Genomic DNA, 22,585 nt, shown 5'->3' on the forward strand with positions numbered 1-22,585 from the left:
AAAGGTATGGCTTCTGGCACAAAAACTGCAGCTGACAGTAATAGCATCATACAACACTACACCAAATGCTCTTGAGTAGGGACCTTCTGGATTCCAACAAATGGATGCTGAAGAGATTTCTTTCTGGACCTCACCCATGAATTGGGAAACCCCAATGTAGGTCTTGTTGCCTCTTCTCTGAATAGACATTTAGCAGCAAAAAGAACCAGAAGTCCACCGTTATATTACTTGTAGTTTAATAAAATCAGTAGGTGATGTGGCAGAGTTGAAGATGTTAAGATTTGCACTGGGTGTGAGTAGGATGGACAGGATTAGGAATAAGTATAGTAGAGGGTCATCCCAGGTTGGACGGTTTGGAGACAAAGCCGGAGAGGCAAGATTATGTTGGTTTGGACATGTGCTGAGGAGGGATGCAGAGTATATTGGGAAAAAGATGCTAAGGATGAAGCTGCCAGGTAACAGGAAAAGAGGAAGGCCTAAGATAAGGTTTATGGATGTGGTGATAGAGGACATGCAGGCGGTTGGTGTGACAGAGCAAGATGCAGAGGACAGGAAGAAATGGAAACAGTTGATCTGCTGTGGCGACCCCTAACGGGAGCAGCCGAAAGAAGTAGGATAAAACAAAGTTTTTGAGTAAAACTCTTCCTCGGTGTATAAAGCACAAAATTGCATTCACTTCTTGTATATCACACACAGCCAAACAATTAAAACATCAATTAAGAATTTAAAGTGTTCCCAGTAACATATACAAAAGTTTTTATATATATGTATTAACATATATACATTTAAAAACAAACTATTGCACACATGACTACACTACATGTTTAGCTTTCAAAATTAGTTTGATACTATTACTACTATTTAACCCAGGTGGGTGGTCTGCCCTAAAATAGTTGATCCAATTATATTCAACTAACTCAGTTTTGTTTACTAGATCTCCCCCATTTTTATTTGCAACTAACACTTGTAGAATCCTAAACTTAAATTAATGCTCTAAGCCCAAAGCAGACACATATTTTACTAATGCATTAGTGAGAACATTCCTAGAGGTGTCGGACAAATGTGCACTTATTCTTTTTTAGTTTTTATTAGTCTTGCCAATGTAGAAACACTGACCGTGAACACAGTTGGCAAGATAAATCACATTTTCTGTATTGCAGGTACATGCTTTAAATTTAAACCTCTATTGACTAATTGGATGCATAAAATATAGATAGAGATTAATATCCTTACAATGGGTACAATTATAGCATGGTCTGGTACCTGGTTTACTTAAGGAACTATTCTCTACATGGCTTGTACTTTGGTCTCTCTAACATAAATATTGTTTCAAATTCTTTTCTCTTTTATACACAAATCGTGGTTATGTACCCACTACCTCACCAACTTCCTGGTTCGATACTAAGATGATCCAGTTCTACCTAATAATTTGTATAAATGTGGTATGCCTATTATATTTCATCAAATTAACCTTGCCGGTGTTCCTATTCCTCTCAGCTTAAGTAGCTGGTCATTTCTTCCAGACAGATAAGGTCTTGCTACATTTTCCCTTAACCTATTAACTACACTTTTGGTCATCTCAACCATAGCAGTAGTGTAACCTCTCTTTATAAAATCTGAAGCCATTCCTTCCATCTCTTTATTGAACATTTCATCTTTAGTACTAAGCCTACTAACTCTCATGAATTGGCCTTTCACCACCCCTCTAAAAATGTTTGGGGTGCATACTTTGAGTGCACATATTTTGGTACTTGTATATCCTTTGTGTATTACAGAGTCAAAAACCACATCATGTCTGAAGACCACTGTATTTAAGAAGTTAATCTCCACATCAGAAGATTTAACATAAAGTATCAAAAAATTATTGGTAGAATGAAGAAATTCAACAAACACAAGCAGTTCATCACTTATGCCTTTCCATAAAAGGAAGACCTCATCCACAAATCTTTTAAAGAACAATACATGGTTGTTCCTAAATCTCGTTCAGTGTAAATAAACTTCTCCTTCCACCTTGCCAAAACCAAATTTGCGTAAGTGTTTGCAACAGGTGTACCCATAGCTACCCCCAGACACTGATGGTAGTAATTGTTAAATGTAAACACATTAAGGCACAGTCTAACATGGAACATAATTCCACTTTAGCTGTATCAAACTTGCTATGTGAACTTAAACACTCGTATGGATTCAATCCCATACTCATTCAGTATGACTGTAAAGAGAGACTTAATGTCCATAGTCACTAAAAGGCTATCATTTATATTGGTGTGGGACCATTCACTGAGAGTTCGTAAAAAATCAAGAGTGTCTTTAATATAACTATTAGAGTGTTTCAGTAAAGAGGCTGACTCGTTATCCACATATTTTAAAATAGCTACAGTGGCCCAAGGTCTCATAGAGGGTTTCACTAGGCTTTTATGGATCTTGGGCTGTCCATAAATGAAAGGAACAGGATTAGCTAGATACAAATAATTATATATTTCAGGTGTAATCATACCATCAATTAATATGTCATATAAAAAACGTGTAACCTTCATAATAGTATCAGACACATATTTCTTTACTTCAACAAAAGTCATACCATCAGATAAAAAGAAATCATACATCCATTCATTATACTGAGCCACATTCGTTACTACAGACTTACCTCCCTTGTCTGCAGGTTTAATAATCAGATCATTATTCAGACAGAGCAAAAAGTGCTTTCCTTTCATTGGAGCCAAGATTATAAAATCTATCACCTTTCTGATTCTGAAAATACATTTTGTATATCTCTTGCTCACACGTGTTTAAAAAAGCCTCAACAGTAGGTGTACTATACAAGGTACAAAAGTACTTGAACGTTTAAAAGATAAAGTACCACATTGTGAAGTATCTTTAAATAATAATTCAACATGCACAGATCTAACAATCTCAGCTCAGTCAGTAATTCAGTTAAGTCACCTGCAACTGATGGGATAAAAAGTAATCCCTTACTCAAAAGATGGAACTGTGATGTAGTCAATGGTAAATTAAATAAAGTATACATTATCTGCTATTAGTCAAGTCTTCGATTTTTTTTTTCTCGTTTCTTGGTCTACCTTGTTGGACTTGTATACTTTGAGTTCTTCTTCTTCCCTGCCATTCCTCATCTGTTTGCGACTGCTGCTCCAACCTCTGTTTCTTTCACTGCTATCGACAGCTTTAAGGAGAAACAATTCTGTAAAAAGGGTTGTAAATCACCTTTCCTCTTTACCATCGCTAGATGTTGGTGGAGCTGCTAGACTCAACTCAGAAACAATATTCTGAGAAGCGGTAGAGACGTTCATTTTATTTGTCGGTCTCCCATCAGCTAACTGCTGCTTTACTACAGCTGTGAAGCTGAACTCAGACGCAGCTTCACCACACTTCATTGACTCAGACCTGATGGGCATGATGACATCATTGGTGTTCTGTAATTGGTGGACTGTTTTGAGATGTCATTCTCTCATTGGTTGAACTGATTTAGGCCAAGAAAAGATATTCATACATTTAAAGCCATTCTGTCTGTCTTTCGGCTTATCCCGGTTAGGGGTCACCAAAGCGGAACTCCGGTCCGCTAATGTTTGGTAGTGGATTTTTACTTGCCGAGTTACCAGCCCTGATGCACAACCTTCAACGAAGGCACGCCCATTCATGCATGCCTCCACACAAGACCTGAAGGATGTTTCATGCTCACCAATAATTTATAAAAATCAGTGCATACCAAGATTATATATTCCCCGTTCCGAAGGAGGGGATGGGCCTCCTTGAAACTGATTATATGTATAGATCTGCAATCATTGGACTCAACACATCTACTGACTTCACAAGACCCAAATGTAATGAAAGTTTTGAAACATGAGAATAAATCTAAGATGACTTCTCTGCTTAATTTAGCAGAAGCATATTGACGTAAAGCAGGAATGGATATCAGACCAGAAGTATATAAAAAAAAAAATCAGGCAGCAACTGAATGTGCCAAAAAAGAAAAGAATATAAGGTGAAGGACCAGTTGAGAAGGCAAGAAATGTGGCAAATACATAAATATAGTTGCAAGTATAGAAAACTTCTGGAAGAACTTCATGTTGATCAGGAATGAATGCAGGAATGATTGAGGAGAGGCGAATTCAAACCAAGAGATGAAAGGTTAATATTGGCATCTCAAGATAGTCTGAGTACACATTGGTTTACAGAGTCCATTAAACATGTGGGAGAAACAGACAAATGTAGGTTTTGTAAAACCGAATTGCAAACAGTTGCACACACCATTACTGGCTGTGACATACTAGTAGCAGAAGGATTGTATACTGAAAAGCATAATAATGTGGCAAGAGTGTTGCACTGGGGATTGTGTAAATATTATGGTACTGAAGTGACTGAAAAACACTGGAAACATGAGCCACAAACAGTCATAGAAAATGAAGTCTACATTACATGGGATCATCCATTACCAACAGCTCAAAAGATAAGATGCTAGAAAACCTGATATAATGGTCCAAGAAAAGAAGACAAAAGTAGCATTGATCAGTGAAATAGCCACACCCAGTGACTACAGTGTCTTGCATAGAGAGAGAACACAAAGTCCTAAAATATCAGGATTTGCAAGTAGAAACGTGAACAATGTGGAAGAAAGATACCCATACAGTTCAATAGTAGTAGGAGCAACAGGTGTAAAAAAAAAAAAAAAAAAAAAGTCTACAGTCTTATTTAGATATGCTACCAATATATTTAACTATGAATTGCAGCAGTTACTGGGCACATTGCAAGTGCTGCGAAGAGCACTACTGGCTGACAGAGTGAAACAATACTAATTTCATGAACTTTAATCATACTTTGACTTAGGAATGGGGTCCATGCCTGCCATGGTATTAGAAACTCAAAACACTTGGAGAAATTAAAAAAAAAAAAGGAAGGAACATAGAATGGATCTGAATGGAGAGATACGTCGGCAAGCAAAGAAGAGTAGTATTGCTGAAATTGAATTTATCCTCAAGTCTTGATGAGCACCTTCATGAGGTGGAACCTGTTTTTCACAAATTCTCCCCAAAACTAAACTGATATTTATCCTATATTTTATGTAGCATATATCATGGACAGAAGTAGGTTAAAAAAAAAAAAAAAAAAAAAAAAAAGATGGGTGCACAAGACCCAGGATAAAAAGTGCCCAATCCTAGTAGGTGCACTGGTGCCAGGACTGGAAAAATGACAGCGTAAAATCCCCAAAATATGGAAGCATTCCTACAATGGGCTAGGCCAGTCCCAGGCGAAGGATAAGGCCCCCCCCCCAATTGTAGAAGGAAGTAGCAGTCTACAAAAACTGGTAGGCCAAAGAAGAGCCATAAAGACGATGAGGTGGACTATTGAGAAATTGTGTATTCTTACTATTATACAAAAAGCCCAGAATTTTCAGACCCAAGATGTACAGAAAGATTGAGAGAAATTAGAGGAAAGAAAAATACTTAAAGAAAAACTGTCAGAAGCCTCAATTAAAAATGTGTTAATACAACAGATTTGTGAAAAACATTATATAGACCAAGAAACTTTGTGTTTGGAAAAAGAAGCATATGAGGGTGTGTAAAAATATAAACAACAAAACCTAGAGATTTTTGAAAAGTATAAAAAATTGGACATGGGAAAGAGGGAGATTTGATATGGTGCAGTATTTATGCAAAGTTGAAAGGCAAATTAATACAAAAAAGCCAGCCCCAAAGATATTCAAAGAGAAATATAGGCAAAGGCGTCCAGATATGGAAAATTTCACAATAAAAAAATATCACAAAGAAGAAATGTCAAAAAGAATATTAGTAAAGTAGAAGTTAAAAAAACATAGAAGCTGAAGTTATGGAATGCCAGCAAAGTGAAAGATTTGGTGTAGACAGTGTAAGACATGTTACATCACAGCATGATGGAACGAGTCCCCAAAGTAAGACGAAACCGGAAGCTTAGGAGACATCTGAAGAAATACAGATGTGGGAAAGCAAGAGATTTAATATGGTGTAATATGTATGCAAAGAAGAAAGCAAAATTAATACAAAAAGAGCAGTACCAAAGATATTTGAAGAGAAATATAGGCAAAGGAACCCTGACATGGAAAGCTTTACAATACAAAAGTAAGACAGAGGAAAAGCAGAGAAGATTAGTAATGGAGAAGTTAAAGAAATCAAAACTTAGGTTATGGAGTACCTGTGATGTGAAGGATTCAGTGTAGAAAATCTAACTCGGAAAGCACCACAGCAGGATAGAGCAATAGACATCCAAATTAAGGAGAAACCAGTGGAACGGGAAGCAACTGGGCAGTTGCCATATGAAGATATTTTGGAGCCTTCCACAGGACACCAGTATAAATGTTCACTTGAAGCTACACAAAAGGAGTCATTCCAGGAGACGAAAACGTGTGTAGTGCTTGTTGCTGAAGTTGTTGCACGTTAATAAAACGTTAATAAAACATTCTATTTGTGCTATTTGTGCCTCATCGTGAGCTATTTGCTTTTTGCCCTGGTGATTACTGGACTGGTGTGGCTGCTTTCGTTGGTATATTTGGTTCACTTGAAGCTAGACAGCAAGGGAAGGAACAGGAAACTTTGGCAACTCTGACCGTCAATGCTGAGGAGTGATAGGCCAGTGAGTTCCTATATGACAGAGCAACGGATGACAGGATGAAATTTGAAGAGAATGTACCACAGGAAGATGCTATAGATACTCTATAGAATGCCTGCAGGAAATGGAGAACAAAAAATGTGGCCTTCATTTAGAAGAAAATGAGCTAGGAGAAGAGTTGCTTCATTTATAGACATATTAAGATCAATGAAAGAAATAGACTGCAAAAGGTCAATAAAACCCAAAAAGTCAGACGTTTGATGAAACAAATGAACACAGTAATTAGGACTGTCCATAGAGAGACATGCGATATAACAGAAGTAAATGGGATATATTACTGTGCGGCTAAATTAATAACTGATAGTTTTACCACAAGAACACAGGGTAATGAAGGAAAGGAAGGGAAAAAATCAAATGCCATCATGGAAGTATGGAATAGAGAAAACTATAAAGCAATTAAGAAGTGTCACTGTGAGAACAATATAGAAGAGGGAACAGATCAACAAAAATACTAAGAAAGATGGATGTAATAAAAGCATTGAGCAGTATTAGAACAGACCAGGATCTGTCATGCACTTTTGCAAGTAACAAGCTAAAAATCACAGCACAGGTGGAAAAATTTAGAAGATACGCAGGTAAATATAAAGGAAAAATACAAAGTAAGCAATTTGTTGATGACCCAAAAACGTTTTACAGAGAATTGGGAAACAAGTTAAAAGAATTGAAAGACCATCCAAAAAAGAAGAAATAGATATGTTTTGGGGAAAAGTCTATGAAGATCCTGTGGAATATAACAAAGATGCTAAATGGATAGAAAAAGTAAAAGAACGAATAAGAGGTTCAAAGGTACAGGATATGAAATGGGATGAAGTAACGGCCAGGAAGATTGAGATAAAGTTAGGAAAAGCCTCCAATTGGAAAACCCCAGGCCCAAATGCAGTACCTAAGTTGTGGTTAAAAGTATTCACATCTTTGCACAAAGATTTAGCCATGATTAAGAACCGTTTATATGCATACCCCGAACAGGCACCAACCTGATTAACAGGAACAACAAAGTTCCTACTTGAATGAACCTGCAAGTTTATCTTAAAAATTATAGACCAATAGCTTGCCTTCCGACGACATATAAACTATATACCAGAATTGATGCAGACAGTTTATAGTCATTCAGAAGAAAATTCAGTCATGGCAATAGAACAAAAGAGTAATAAAAGAAAGTCATATGGAATAAAGGATCATCTGTTGCTAAAGATTCTCTCCCTTTTTATGGTTCTCCATTATAAGTATGGCATGGATTGACTACAAAAAAAAAGCATTTGGTAGTATTCCATGTTCATGGATAAGAGTGTGCTTATAAAGATGCACCCTACACTGATCAGTTACATTACAGTGACCATGAAAAGTGGCAGACCACTTTGCAATTAAGCCATGATAAAGGACAAATTATTATTCCATGGAAAAAAATTCAAAGGAGAATATTCCAGGGTAACTCCCTGTTAACCTCTGCTATTCTGTCTTGCCCTTAACCCTTTCAGCTGTCTACTTAACAGATTAGGCCATGGCTATAATTTGGCTACTAGAAAACGGCAAAGTGTAAAGATCTCGTCTTCTCTTTGTTGATTTAAAACTGTCCAGCTCACCTGATGAGGAACTGTGAAAGCACAACTGCAAGTAGTCAAAACTTTGTCAGATATAAGAATGTCATTTAGTCTTGATAAATGTGCAAAAGCAACCATTAAAGCAGGAAAACTGCAGCACCAAGAAAACATCAGTTTGGGAGAAGAATGTGATGTAAAAGAACTTGAGCAAGAGGGAGTGTATAAATATTCGGGAATTAATGAAGTATCAACAAACCATGAACAAATGCAAATAAAACTTAGTAAGGAATATTGTAAAAGACTTAAATTAATCCTGAAAACAGCGTTGACATCTAGGAACAAAATTCAAGCTATAAACCAATCTGCACTTCCTGTCCAAACTTAGTTTTGGAGTGATTGACTGGCCCCAAAACGTGTTGGATAGATAGGAATACAACAAGGATGCTTCATGCTCACCAAATGATTTATAAAACTCTGTGCATACCAAGATTGTATATTCCCCGAAGGAGGTATGGGCTCCCTTGAAATTGATTACATGTGTAGATCTGCAGTTGTGGGACTACACACATTTGCTGACCTCACAAGATACAACCATAGTGAAAGTTTTGAAATATGAGGAGGATAAATCTAAGATGATGTCCCTGCTTAGTCTATCAGAAGCATATCTGTGTCAAGCAGGAATGGAAATCAAACCAGAAGTAGATAAAAATCAGGCAACAACTTATTGTGCCAAAAATCAAAAAAAAAAAAAAAAAACTCAAAAACAAAAGAGAATATCAAGCGAAGGATCAGTTGAGAAGGCAAGAAATGGGGAAAATTTAAATATAGTTTTAAGTATAGAAAACTTCTGGGAGAAGCAAGAATGGTTAAGGAGAGGCAAATTTAAACCAGAAGATGAAAGTTTAATATTGGCGGTCCAAGATAGTGGGCTGTGTTCACGTTGGTTTACAGAGTCCATTGAATGTGGGAGAAACGGACAAATGTAGGTTTTGTAAAACAGAATTGGAAACAGTCGCACACCTTGTTGCTGGTGGTGACATACTAATGGCAGAAGGATTGTATATTGAAAGGCATAATAATGTGGCAAGACTGTTGCACTGGGGGTTGAACTAACGTTATGGTATTGAATGGCTGAAAAACACTGGAAACATAAGCCACAAAGCATCATAGAAAGTTAAGTCTACATCACATGGGATCACCCATTACCAGCAGTTCAAGATATAGTGGTCCATGAAAAGAAGACAAAAGTAGCATTGATCATTGAAATAGTTACACCCAGTGACTACAGTGTCTTGCATACAGAGAGAGAGAGAGAGACAGTCATAAAATATCAAGATTTGCAGGTAGAAATGAGAGCAATGTGGAAGAAAGATATCCAGACTGTTTCAATAGTAGTCGGAACAATGGGTCTTACAAAAAAAAAAAAAGAATCTACAGTTGTATTTAGATACGTTACCAATACATGCTTCTCCGTATGAATTGTAGGAGTCATTACTTGGCACATTGCAGGGGGTGGGTCTAAGTATGGCATGGATGGATTGCAAAAAAGATTTGACAGCATCCCACACTCATGGATATAAAGGAGTGCTTACAGATGTGTAAGATACATCCTATGTAGTTCGGTTACATTATAGTGACTATGAGACAGTGGCAAACCACTTTGCAGTTAATCCATGACAACGGGCAGATTATTATCCCAGGGATAAAAATTTCAAAGGGATATTCCAGGGGAAATTTTGCACCACTGCTGTTTTGTCTTCCCATTAACCCATTAAGCTGTTTACTTAACAGAATAGGTCATGGTTGCAGTGTGGCTCACAGATAACCTTGCTTAAAGACTTCTCATCTACTTTTTGTGAATGACTTAAAACTGTACAACTCATGAGATGAGTTAAAAACACAACTGCGGGTGCTTAAAGCTTTCATAGATGTTATAAGAATGTCATTTGGTCTTGGTAAGTGTGCTAAAGCAATGTTTAAAGCAGGAAGGTTGCAGTACCATGAAATTATCCATCTGGGATAGGAATGTGATGTAAAGGAACCTGAGCCAGAGGGGAGTGTATAAATATTTGGGAATTGATGAAGGATCATCAGTAAGGCATGAACAAATGCAAATAAAACTCTGTAAGGAATACTTCAGAAAACTAGTATTGAAAACGACATTTGATATCTAGGCATAAAGTCCAAGCTATAAACTAATTTCCTTTTCCAACGTATGGATTTGATGTCATTTTCATTCATTACTTAACAAATGGGGTTCGGATCCAGTCCTTGAATTAGATTCTGCCACTTTTGTACAGACTAGGATCCAACTCTAGAGCTCCTCCCTTTACCCTTAATGTCCCTGATCACTGCTTTATCTCAGATCTCGTTTGCCACTCCAGCGATCAGTCAGGATTTTGCATTCTCTAGCTGGGAGTTTTTAGTCAGTTGTGTGATAGATTATTTGCTGAATTATTACTAAATCTTTTTCCTTCCTACCTTTTTCTCTTTACCAGTTAGTATAAAATTAGTTTAGACCTTTTCTGTTACTAATTTAGATTCTATCCTATCATTGTTGGTAGTCTCTCTCTCTTCTTACCTCTGTTGAGGTAAGCTTTCATACCATTACTGGTATTTTCTCCTTTCACCTAAAAAAATACACAATATATAAATTTTAATACATTTTATTTGTTTCTCCTAAATTGTTTGTTTATAGTGCATTTTTCCACTGCCAGTTTCAACTCCTGTAGGCATAAGATAGGAACAATGCCACGAAAGAGACACCTGGTTTACGAGACTTCACAATTTGAGTGCTTTCGTCAGTGAGTGCACATAGACTTTCAGAATAAGGAAATATGCACTATCACTTCCTTTTAAAATCACAAGATCACTTGACAAGTTGCATAATACAAAGTTTAAGATTTTAAAATTTCAAAAGGCTCCACACTTTTTAAACCATGTTACCATATTTTAACATTCCCCAAAATTATACATTTTATTTAAAAATGAATCTGAATGTAAAAACTTGCATATATGTATGTATATACACACACACACACACACACACACACACACACACACACACACACACACACACGTTTGTGTGTGCACATCCTCCTACACATTTTTTTACACCAAAACATTGCATTTCTAAAATGCTCTATACTAAAAAGTTTCATGTATTTATATTTATATATAGAAACCCTTCCTTTCTTAGGTTCACCATGGAAATACACCAAGATACAGTACATTTCTTAGACATTTCCATTCATAAAGATAGAATAAGTAATGGCTTTGTCTACACTATATAGAAAGCCAACTTACTCGAACACATTGTTACATTTCCACAGTGGACATCCTGTCAGCCATAAGAACATTGGTAAAAGGATAATATGTACATTTAGCATGTATGATAAGTGATATGAATTATGAAAAGGATATTTTGAGGCACATGCTACTAAGGAGAGGGTATCCCTTTACCTTTTGTTAGATCCATTACTTGAAGAGGTAACCATGAAAAGAATTAATGGTAATTTTTTTTCCACTGTTGGGGATTGGAGATGATGGAATGATGCAAGTTAGACAGGCCTCTGTACAGGTGGACAACATTGTTAATGTATATAGGCATGCAATGGTGTCATTTAATTCAGAGTTTAATGACATGAAGGATATAATGTACAAGAATTTGAGTATATTTGAGCCCCAAAATGAACATTTGAAGAAGGTGGAGGACAGACCATTAATAGTGTATAAAAAAGGTAAATGTCTAAAAAATCTAATAGAAAGTGGAAAAAGTGACACTAACAAGGGAAGAATGAAAACAATGTGGGCATTGTTATCAGTGTCACTTTATATTGGAGGGAGACAGTGTCCATTTTATAGGTTTTGGAGACATTAGGTTAAAACACAAATTTAACTGTAATAGTGCATTAATAGTATATATAGCCATCTGTCAGTGCTGCAGACAATTTTATATAGATAAAACTATTAATGCTTTTAAAAAAAAGTATATATCAACACGGATATGACATTCAAACAGGCAATACAAACAATGCTTTGGCTAAGCACAATAGAAAACCCTGGACATAATTTCAGGTTGTCAGCTATTGATCAAATCAATAAATGTATAGGCGGGGGTCCATGTGAATTGTTGGAATACAGAGAACGTTTGGCAATTGTGAGTGAATGCCACCAAGCCCCCTGGGACTTAATGATATGGTATCAGTTTCTAGTTATTTAAAGTTAAAAGCAGGGTACTATGTGTAGTAGCCTATTATCATTAGGTACTAAAAAACAAAATGTTTCTCAACATTTTGGGTGGAGGAAAATAGACAAATAAACAATAAAAAACAGAAAATAAATACTAAGGACACTGTGTGAATGAGTGCTATGTATTTGACCTCCAACAGTAACATTATTGTTGGTATTATTGTTTCTATGTATAAATATAAATACGTGAAACTTGTTAGTATAGAGCATTTTAGAAATGCAATGTTTTGGTATAAAAAGTGTTGGGGGGCTGTGCACACACATTGTGTGTGTGGGGGGGTGTGTGTATATAGATGTACATTTATGCAAGTGTTTACATTCAGATTGTAAATCATTTTTTAAATAAAATGTATAATTTTGGGGCATGCCAAAATATGGTAACCTGGTTTAAAAAGTGTGGAGCCTTTTGAAATTTTAAAATCTTAAACTTTGTATTATGCAACTTGTCATGTGATCTTATGATTTTAAAAGGAAATAGTGCATACTTCCTTATTCTGAAGAAGTCTATGTGCACTCACTGACGAAAGCGTGCAAATTGTGAAGTATTGTCAACCAGGTGTCTCTCTCATGGCATTTTTCTTAGTTTTTGGCATTTTGGGCATAAGATACCCAATTCTGTGCTCACAGGGAGTGCCGTGTATTGTTTAGGCCTTGCTGACCTTCAGATTTCTTGTAAAACCTGTGTAGGTTTTAACACCAGGGCAATAAGTTCCTTCTACTTCAGGAGCTCTGACCCCTTAAGTCAGAAGGGGTTGGAGACCATGGAGTCTAAGAAACACTCCCCTGTCTGATCTCCTTTTTCCATTCCAAGATGGGACCTGTCAGATCCAAAGATCCTGAGAGTTGAGGCATCAGATCCAAGAATGTTACCTTCTTTAATTCCAACTCTTTTGCTGATCCATTTGGTTAAGTGTTTCTGAGCAGAACAAGAATGTGAGCCTTAGCCTTGGATCCAGGGGGGTGACTTCAACTCTGAGGGTTTTGGAGCCATCACTTCCCCACTGTGCCCTGGCATTGAACAGCTCAGGTCTGATTCCCTCCTTGGGGGGCAAAACCCGGAGGGACTCGAGCGTTGGTTCATCCCATGGCTTCAGCTCCATAGAGGCTGATTTCCACATCTCCTGGACTTTCTGCTTTGGAGGTAGTGGAAAGGGTTTTCTCCCATCTAAGAGACCTTCTCACCCTTTCAGATCCTTTTCCCATCATTCCTTTAGATCTGACTTCTAAGTCTCATCATCTTACTCCACAGGGACCTCCAACCCGTGAGAGCTTCCAGACGGTCCCTGCACAGGGGCTACCCCTTTCTTCCAACACTTCTCCAGAATGCCCCACTGAAAAGGTTTGTCTGAAGAAACTGTGCAAAAGGAGGCATTTAGATTACCCTCTGGCGTCAGACAGAGGACACTAATTTTGATGGTGTCCCCCAGGTCTCCACCAGAAGACGTCTTATTTGGAGACATTTTAGAAATTCTGCACTAAAAACTGGGATGGTCTTCCCAGAACCCTTCTTAGGAGGAATCTATGCTCCTGGAAACTTTTGGATCTGGCCCGTCGACATCTTGGATCCCCCCCCCCCCAGCAGATGAGCTTGTCTGGTTTGTTGATTTTGTCTCTTGCAGGGCATGGAAGCAGCCAGATGCCATAGAGCCCATCCCCAATCTCCTGGATAAGATTCTCAGTGAACCGCTAGGCAGACAACATTGGTCCAAGGGGATTGCTGTAGATGCCATGGTTGTTGCAGCAGCCAAGAAAAAGGAGCTAGCTGAACAGAGCTCATCTGTCTATCCCCCTAACAGCGAATGTTGGGCTTTGGACAGATATGGAAAGCGAGTATATGCATCGGTGACTTGCTATAAGATCGCTGAATTCCATGGCACATTTTACTAGGTGACAGAGGGACTTAATAAAGGAACTCTAACTCTACCCCTGGATCCATATTGGCGGAAGAGATGAAAGCTTATTCTTCGTGGCTGGTCACTCTGCACTCCATCTCAAATGCTTCTATGAGGCTAATTTCTCACACAGTTGAAAATTCCTCACTGGTTATGGGTACAGACATGTCCAGCAGGAGGCATACCTGGATACGCTTGTGCGACTTTGCTTAGCCCTTTAAAGATTCATTCATCAGTGCTCCTTTTGATGGAGGCTCCCTTTTTGGGCCCACTGTTAGACGCTTTCCCATAGCGAAAAAGGTGGAACGACCCTATCTGCCTTAGGAATTCTTTTTCTACCCTCCAGACATCCTGCTTCAGTAATCAATGCAGTGGTAAGAAAATGTGGTTTCTGAAATCTCAAGGGCCTTTTCAAGATTTCCCCAGAGACAGAGGGGGAAATTATAGTAATGGAAGATGCCACCCACATGGCAGAGGGGAAAATAATTATAATAATGGAAGATGCCACCCATGTGGCAGAGGGGGGTCTGCAAAATCAAGGGTCGATTCTTTCTCTGACAGACCCTTCCAGTGTTCCTGAAAATTTGCCCGACTGTTCTTTGGTGATAGTATGCAGACACTTGTCTTTGTACCCAAAAGCCTGGTCAGCCATCACAAAAGATACATGGGTGCTAAGAGTCCTATCTAGAGCATATTTTATTCCTTTTTACAAAATTCTCCAAAGATAAGGAAAGTCTCTGTGATGTTCCACCCAATCATCAGGAGCAAGCAGCTGCTAGACAGAGTCATCTAAGAAGTCCCACCAGACCAGAGAGAATCCGTTTTTTACTCGAGGCTCTGTTTAGTGCCAAAGAAGACTGGGACCGGAGAGCCCTACTGCATCTGTTATCTAAACAGATTCATAAAGAACTCCAAATTCTGGATAGTCAAGGTTCTGTTCATTCACCAGAAAGGTGATTGGATGTGCTGTGTAAATCTGATGGATGCATACTATCACACAAAAATTAACTGATGATCCTGAAGATTCCTTCTTGTCCACCTGGGTGCCTGTCATAATCAGTTCAGATCCCTGCTCTTTGATCTCAACAAGGCCCCTAGGGTGTTCACCTTATTTAGATGACTGTCTTTTCACTGCATCAACTAGGCATCTATTGATAAACAGAGACTATCTGCTTCATTTGACTCGTTTTGTAGGTATCACCGTAAATCTTGTGAAATCCAAACTTCAACCAGTTCAAGTCATGGAGTTTATAGCGGTTCGCCTAGACCTAATTTACATCTTCAAGCTTTCTTAACACAGAACAGAATTATTATGCTAAAATTACGTCAGTCATGTTCTGTCTCATCTCCATCCGGCCAAACTGATTTTAAGAGTTGTGGGATCGATGACTGTTAGTCACATTAATACTAACATCTTGTTCTCATATGAGAATCCTTCAGTGGACTTTACAAGTACAATGGTCCATTCTACACCAACCCTTACAATTTCCAGTGAATCTGTCCAGGGTATGCAAGGGCTCGTTACTGTTGTGAATTCAGTCCCAACAAAATTTGACAAGGTTGCCCCTTTCTTTCCTCCACCTATTGCCATGTTGACCACAGACTCCTCCCAGTTTGGGTGGGTCATTACTTGGGACCGACTGTTCAAGGCATGTGGACCCCAGTAGAGACCAAATTGCACTTAAATGTCCTGGAGATAAAAGTGGTCCTATTAGCATTGCAGGCCTTCCAGAACTCTCTCCCAATGGGGACAATTGCTGCTGATATAGACAATATGTCAGTGGTTTGGTATATTAACAAATGGGGGGGCAGATCTTAGTCTTTGCCAAGAAGCAGTGAGAGTTTGGTAATGGGCAGTCTCAAACAACTGCTTTCTTACACTGATGCACATTCAGGCGAAATTATATGTACTAGAGGACAGACTCAGCAGAACTGTTCTGCTGCCTCACAAATGGTGTCTCATTCAGTCAGTGGCAAACATGATCTTCCACCAGTGGGGTCAAACATGCTGCGACCTAGTCGCCTGTCCCCTCAAGTGCAGCAGTTTTTTCCCTAATCCCCCCTCAGGGGCAGTCAACGAGAGATGCTGTAGTCTACATTTGGTCCTCTAGTCTTCTTTATGCTTATCCTTCCCTACCCCTAATTCCCAAGTTTCTTCAGAAGGCCTTTCAGGTTGAAAAGTAAAATAATTCTCATTGCCCCTTTATGGCCTCAGTAGATTTGAATTCCCTTCCTATGGTCTTATCTAATATATCCTCCATAGACACTGGACCTCGGTCCAGATGATCTCACACCCATCAGGTCTGACTCATCCGAACATACTAGGCCTCAAATTGACCACATGGTTTCTCTAATTCCAATGATGGCTAGATATTTCAGGCTTTCCTCTCCTGTTGGCCTTGCATACAAATCCATCTTTCTTACCCAAGATTGCTTTAGAAGTAAACCTCAGTATTGTCATCAGTTTGCCAGTTTTCTTCCCTAATTTTTAGAATAAAGGAGGACACATGCTTCACTCCTTAGATGTACGTAGACAACTTTGTGTATATCTTCATAGAATGAATGATATTAGGAAGACTGAGAAATTATTACTTTCTTTTGCCAAAAACAAGTTTGGTAGACCTGTCTCAGACTACAATAGCAAAATGGATAACTAATTGATTATATTTATCATGTGTACCTCTTAAAATGTTTGACTTTGCCAAGACAACCAAAAGCGCATTCAACTAGGTCAGTGGCTACATCATCTGCTTTTTAGTCCAAAGCTTACATTGATATTTGTGCAGCTGCCACTTGGTCTAAAGCTCATACCTTAGTTGGCTTATCATAAATTGAACATCATCTCCAGGAATAGAGCTGCATTTGGCTCTGTGGAACTTTGGAACTTTCTTCCATGACTGCCACCCAAGGTTACTGTAACTGGGGACACTGTCCCATTCGTTGAGGAATGAATGAAAATGACAACATCAGATATTTGTTATGTACTTACCATAACTGTGCATCTGTGTTCATTATTTTTCTTCCTCGACTTCCCTCCCACCTTCCTTGTCTTTGGGAATGACCTGATGGAGTGTGTCCGGAGCAGTTGTCTCTGTTTGGAGTCCCTTTTCTGTTCTATTACATGTGTTTCTGTCAGTATTATGGTTATATTATCTTTTTCATACATAGCTTAGAGGCAGCAAACTCAGTCTAAGGTAAAGCAGTGGTCGGGCATTATGGGCAAAGGGAGAAGCTGGAGAGTCTGATCCTAGACTGCAAAAAAGTGGCAGAGTTGGTTCCCAGGATCAGATCCGAACCCCATTCATTGAGGAAGAATGAAAATGGACAACACCGATGCGTAGTTATGGTAAGTACATAACTTATATTTTTGGGGTGATTGGCCCCAAAAGGTATTCGATCAGTTGGACAGGAAAACAAAAAAAAATGCTTCATGCTAATCAAGTGATATATAAAAATCAGTGTATACCAATATTATGTATTCATCACTCTAGGTACGGATTTACTAGAAACTGATTAATTGTATAGATCTGTAGTCCTAGGACTACATACATCTCTGCTGTCCTCATCATATCCAAACATAGTAAAAGTTTTACAACATGAGGAGAGGAAGTTTAAGATAATCTCACTGCTTAGTTTAGCAGAAACATTCCTGTGTCACGTGGGAATAAAAAACTAAACTAGAAGACAAAAAGACTGCAACTAAAATGTGCCAAAAAGAAGAATAAAAAAAGGAATACAAGTTGAAGGATCAGATGAGAAGGAAAGAAACCTGGAATAGGCTTAAATATTGTAGCAGGTACAGAGATGATGTGGAACAACCTCATGTTAATGAGGATTTGACACAGGAATGCTTAAGGAGACGTGAGTTGAAATCAAAAGATGAAAAGTTAATGGCAGCCCAGAATAGTAAACTATGTGTATATGGTTTGCAAAGTTCATAGGTTCATAAGTTAGTACTAGGCCAACTACCCTTGTGGACCATTTCAAGCCTAGACAATTATCCCAAGTGCGAATCAACGCCTGCACATTGTGGCTGTAAGAGAAACACAGTAACCATTACACCCTCTCCCAAATGCTTGGGAATTAACCCAGGGCCTTGTATAATTTGCTGATTGAACATGTGAGAGAAATAGATGAATGTAGGTTCTGAAGAAAACCAAAAGAAAGAATAATAATTAAAAACGGTCACGCATCTAGTTGCTGGGTGTGATACATTTATGGTAGAGGGCCCTGTACACCGAAAGGCTCAATAATGTGACAAGACTCTCTCACTGGGGATTGTGCAAACACTACCATTTATAAATAGCTGAGAAGAATTGGAAACTTGAGCCACAAAGCATTATGTAGAATGATGAAATGTACGTCATATGGGATCACCCGTTTGCCAGCAGTTCAATAAAATAGATTTGAGAAAACCAAATGTAGTAGTTCATGAAAAAGACAAAAGTAGCATTGATCATTAAAATTGCTACAATCTGTGATGTGTGTTGCGTACAAAGATAAAGTATCACAATTTGCAGGCAAAAAAACAAGATCAATGTGGAAGTTACCCAGACAGTTCCAATAGTAGTAGGAGCAAATGGTCTAATAAAAAGAATGTGCTGTTGACGCATGTTACTCATTAAGAATTGCAGGAGTCAGTTCTGGACGTGCTGTGGGTGCTGCAAAGAACACTTTTGGTTAACATCCAAGAATGAAACAATACTAATTTCATGAACGTTAATTATACCCTGACTTAGGAATGTAGTACTTTCCCTCCATGGTATTAGAAACCCAAAAGACTTGGGAGAAATTAAACCAAGAGAACTTGCAGAAGGCTTTCACTGTCCATCCTCCTAATAGAGAATCTAGGATGATAGACATAATGGGGAGTCAAGCCTACACCTCAGGCACATTCGTCTTGAGGGCACTAAACTATTTAACACACACAAATTGTTTCCAAATGGACCTAGCTGGATACTTTAAAAAACTCCAACATTCTCAGGAGCAATTTCAGACAACCCTAGGATTGATATTGAATATCATGAACCTGTCCGTGTCTGTTTCACAGTGATGCCAATAAGGTGGTTACAGCAGCAGGTACTGGTTTCATGATGCACTGCTATGCTTGGCTCCACTTAAATGACTTCATGAATAGTTTCAAAGCATCTGTCACCAGTGCCTCATGTGATGGCATCTACTTGTTTGGCCCTACAAGGAAAAAAAGTTTTTCCAGGTGTAAAAAGGAAGGCAAGAATATTGTTTGCCATAGTACAATTTGACAGCCCTCAACAACCCTTCAACACGAATTGTAAGGCTGAAAGTTCCTGTGGTTTAGAGAACCAAAAAGTCAAGCCTGTGATTCTAGCTTGGACAGTAACAGATGTGATAGAGGCAGTTCCTTTAATGGAAGCTGATTTAAAGGTCCAGATGGTCCCCAAAAATCAGTTTTTGCAGCCCTAAAGGTTTGCCCAACTATCCCCCGCTGGATGCAGTCAAGGGGCAACTTTCTGTCCACTGAAGTTCGTAGCTGGCCATCACACAGAACTTGTGCATGACGCTGTACAATTCCATTTTCTCTTTCCCACCCCAACAGATGCTGCTACCAGGCATCCTACCACACCAGTACAGTATGGTCAAAAATGAAACTGGTCTTCAGAAAAGAGCTATCCAAGAAGTCCTAGACGAGAGAAGGGTTAGGTAAACTTCAGGCCAGTCCTAGATCTCAACAGCCTAAACCACTTTGTCAAAAAGACCCCATTCACACTTCCAAGATGGCTGCATATTTGGGACTAAAATTAAGCTGTTACTCAGTCTGAAAACAGGAACTAAGAAGAGGGAGCCAGTAAACTCGTATTTTTGGGTAAATTTCAGTAACTGGCCAGTAAATGCGCTGCCTGAATGCCAGCAAAAAAGACATTTAGAGAACCTGAAAGAAAATCTATCACAAAAGGTGAGTAAAATCACTGACTGGGAAGAATTCTACAGCTGTCCAGCAAAAAGCAATGCAAGCTCCCGCTTTGGTGCAAGACGTGACTTCCAGTAACCTAGAGGAAAAATAAGTCAAATGTACTCAGAGTTGATTAAAATAAATGAAACACTGATGTAGTATATCAACTCAAATAACAAAACACTGGAAGAAATGGAAGACGTTTTAAACAGGTATTCAGATGAGGTGATAAAACTACAAAAATCAGAGGTTGAAATAAAGAAAAGACTGGCTGAATATGAGACTGTTCAAGAAAAGAGGTTTCAAAAATAATAGAATTGGAGGACAGAGCACAGAGGGAAAACCTGAGATTTTCTACTGTACCAGAGAAGCTGGAAGGAACAGACTGTATTTTATGAAAGCGCAAATAAGCAACTGGACTGGTATTCCACAGAAGGCGTTGTTAATTGAAAAAGGGCACCAGACCTGGCCATGTGAAAACACCTAGACCTTGAATAGTAAAGATGCAATCCTACCAGCAGAAGGAGATGATACTGTCAAAACTGTGGCAGAAGGACAAAGTACTAAAAGTGGAAGACAGAGTGTTTGTGGAAGTGATTACTCACTGTACAGCAGCAGAAGAATACATTTATTCCACTAATCAGGGAAGGTCGAGAAGCAGGTGCGAGATTCAAACTGCTTTTACTGGAGGGACAAAATCATTTTTTGATCCAGAACATGCTAAGGAAGAAATGCAAAAGTTTGTCCAACAAAATGTGAGTTGTGAAACCGAAGGAGATTCTACTTGTTCATCTGTTGGTAAAGACTACAGAGAGACTGTGCCAGTGAACACTTTACCAGTGTTTAAACAGAAAATGCTTGAGAGGCAGAAAAGAAAACACAAGAGTTGACTAGAAGAACTGAGTACGTTGGAAAGGACTTTAAAAATTTAAGCTTGTAGGGGATTCTAAAGCATATGCCTGACTTCATACACTTCATTTTGGGAGGAGAGAGTTAACTGCAAGTAAAACAAAATTTTGTTCTTGACTATAGTATTTTTATTTTATTTAACATTTGTTAACCGGGAAAGTCCAACTTGAACAAAGACAATTTTAAGCAGAGGCCCAGGGAGAAATGCTCCAGATGCATGCCTTGTAACGTAGGAGGAAACCCACACAAACACAGGGAGGACATGCAGACTCCCCACAGAAGGCACCCCAGCTGATAATCGAACCGGAGAACCTCTTGCTGTGAGGCGATAATGCTACCGCTGCACTACTGCGGTGTCCAAATGAATAATATAATCTGCATGCTATAAAGATCTAATGTCCTTTTCATTTGTTCCTCAGTCACTGGGTTCTGATTCAACCACTGCTGCTTTCAATTCGTGGAACACTGAAATTCTTGAGCTCCTCCCTATACCCATAACAACCTAGGCAACCAACATTCTCAGATTTCATTTGCTGTCTTAGTGTATGGACATGGTCCCTGTATACTCGAATACAGTGCCTTTTTTTCTTTTGACTTAACTTTCATAATAACTTTATAACCTTGTAAACTTATTTCCTTTAATATTTATATTTTTCTAGTGCTTCCTGCCTTTTATCACTTAGTTATTTACTTGTGTAATTCTTGATTACCATCACTGGTATTCTCTCCTTAGCATACTTTAAGTACATCTTTGCCATTGTTGGCATTTTTCCCCTTTTTCCTTTTCTGTCACCTAAAAAAGAGGCTTTGCTTATTTCATCCTTTATAATACTCTTCTTAGAAAAATATCTGAGAAACCTTTGGGTTTTAAAAAATGTACAGACTGTGGCCATAAAATTCCATTGTCTGGCACTCATTCCAAATGCATATATTGCTTGGGACCAGTACATCTTGACTCTAACTGCGACATTTTATAAGGCTTTTAACCCTACAGCCTTGATTGATTGAAAACATTTAGTTCTAAGAGGTTTTGTCCCCTCCAAATCTGAATCAATATCATATGGGGCTCAAACCCCCAAGAAATTTGAAAAAAGGATTCAAGAAAGCATTCCCCAAACACAACCACTTAGTTTCCGAGCTCTGAAAAAAATTTCTAAAGCTTTGGATCCAACCCCTTTAAATCTGAAGTCTAGATCAGAAAAATCACCTAGGATTCGATTACTACAGTTGGTCCCGGATCCGGTCTCCTCTCAGCTAGCTTACCCCCCCCCCCCTTTTTGGAGTGGTCATCAGGGCATCACACCATTCCAGACCACCTTTGAGAGAGTCTTCTGCATGTTCTTCCAAGAATCTGACTGATGTCAATCTGGACAGCATGATGAGAAAATTCTATTTGAATGAAGTGTTTTCTG

General features: G+C 38.5%; 1 protein-coding gene across 1 annotated transcript in view; it reads left to right on the forward strand.

Annotated features, from left to right (window-relative positions):
* The window catches only part of BFAR (bifunctional apoptosis regulator), a gene marked incomplete in the record, with an annotated part of 616,262 nt that overhangs the window by 530,068 nt on the left and 63,609 nt on the right, over window positions 1-22,585 (forward strand).

The sequence above is a fragment of the Protopterus annectens genome, chromosome 12.part0, assembly GCF_019279795.1.
Source record: "Protopterus annectens isolate FY-2018-M chromosome 12.part0, PAN1.0, whole genome shotgun sequence".
NCBI classification, from domain to species: domain Eukaryota; kingdom Metazoa; phylum Chordata; order Ceratodontiformes; family Protopteridae; genus Protopterus; species Protopterus annectens.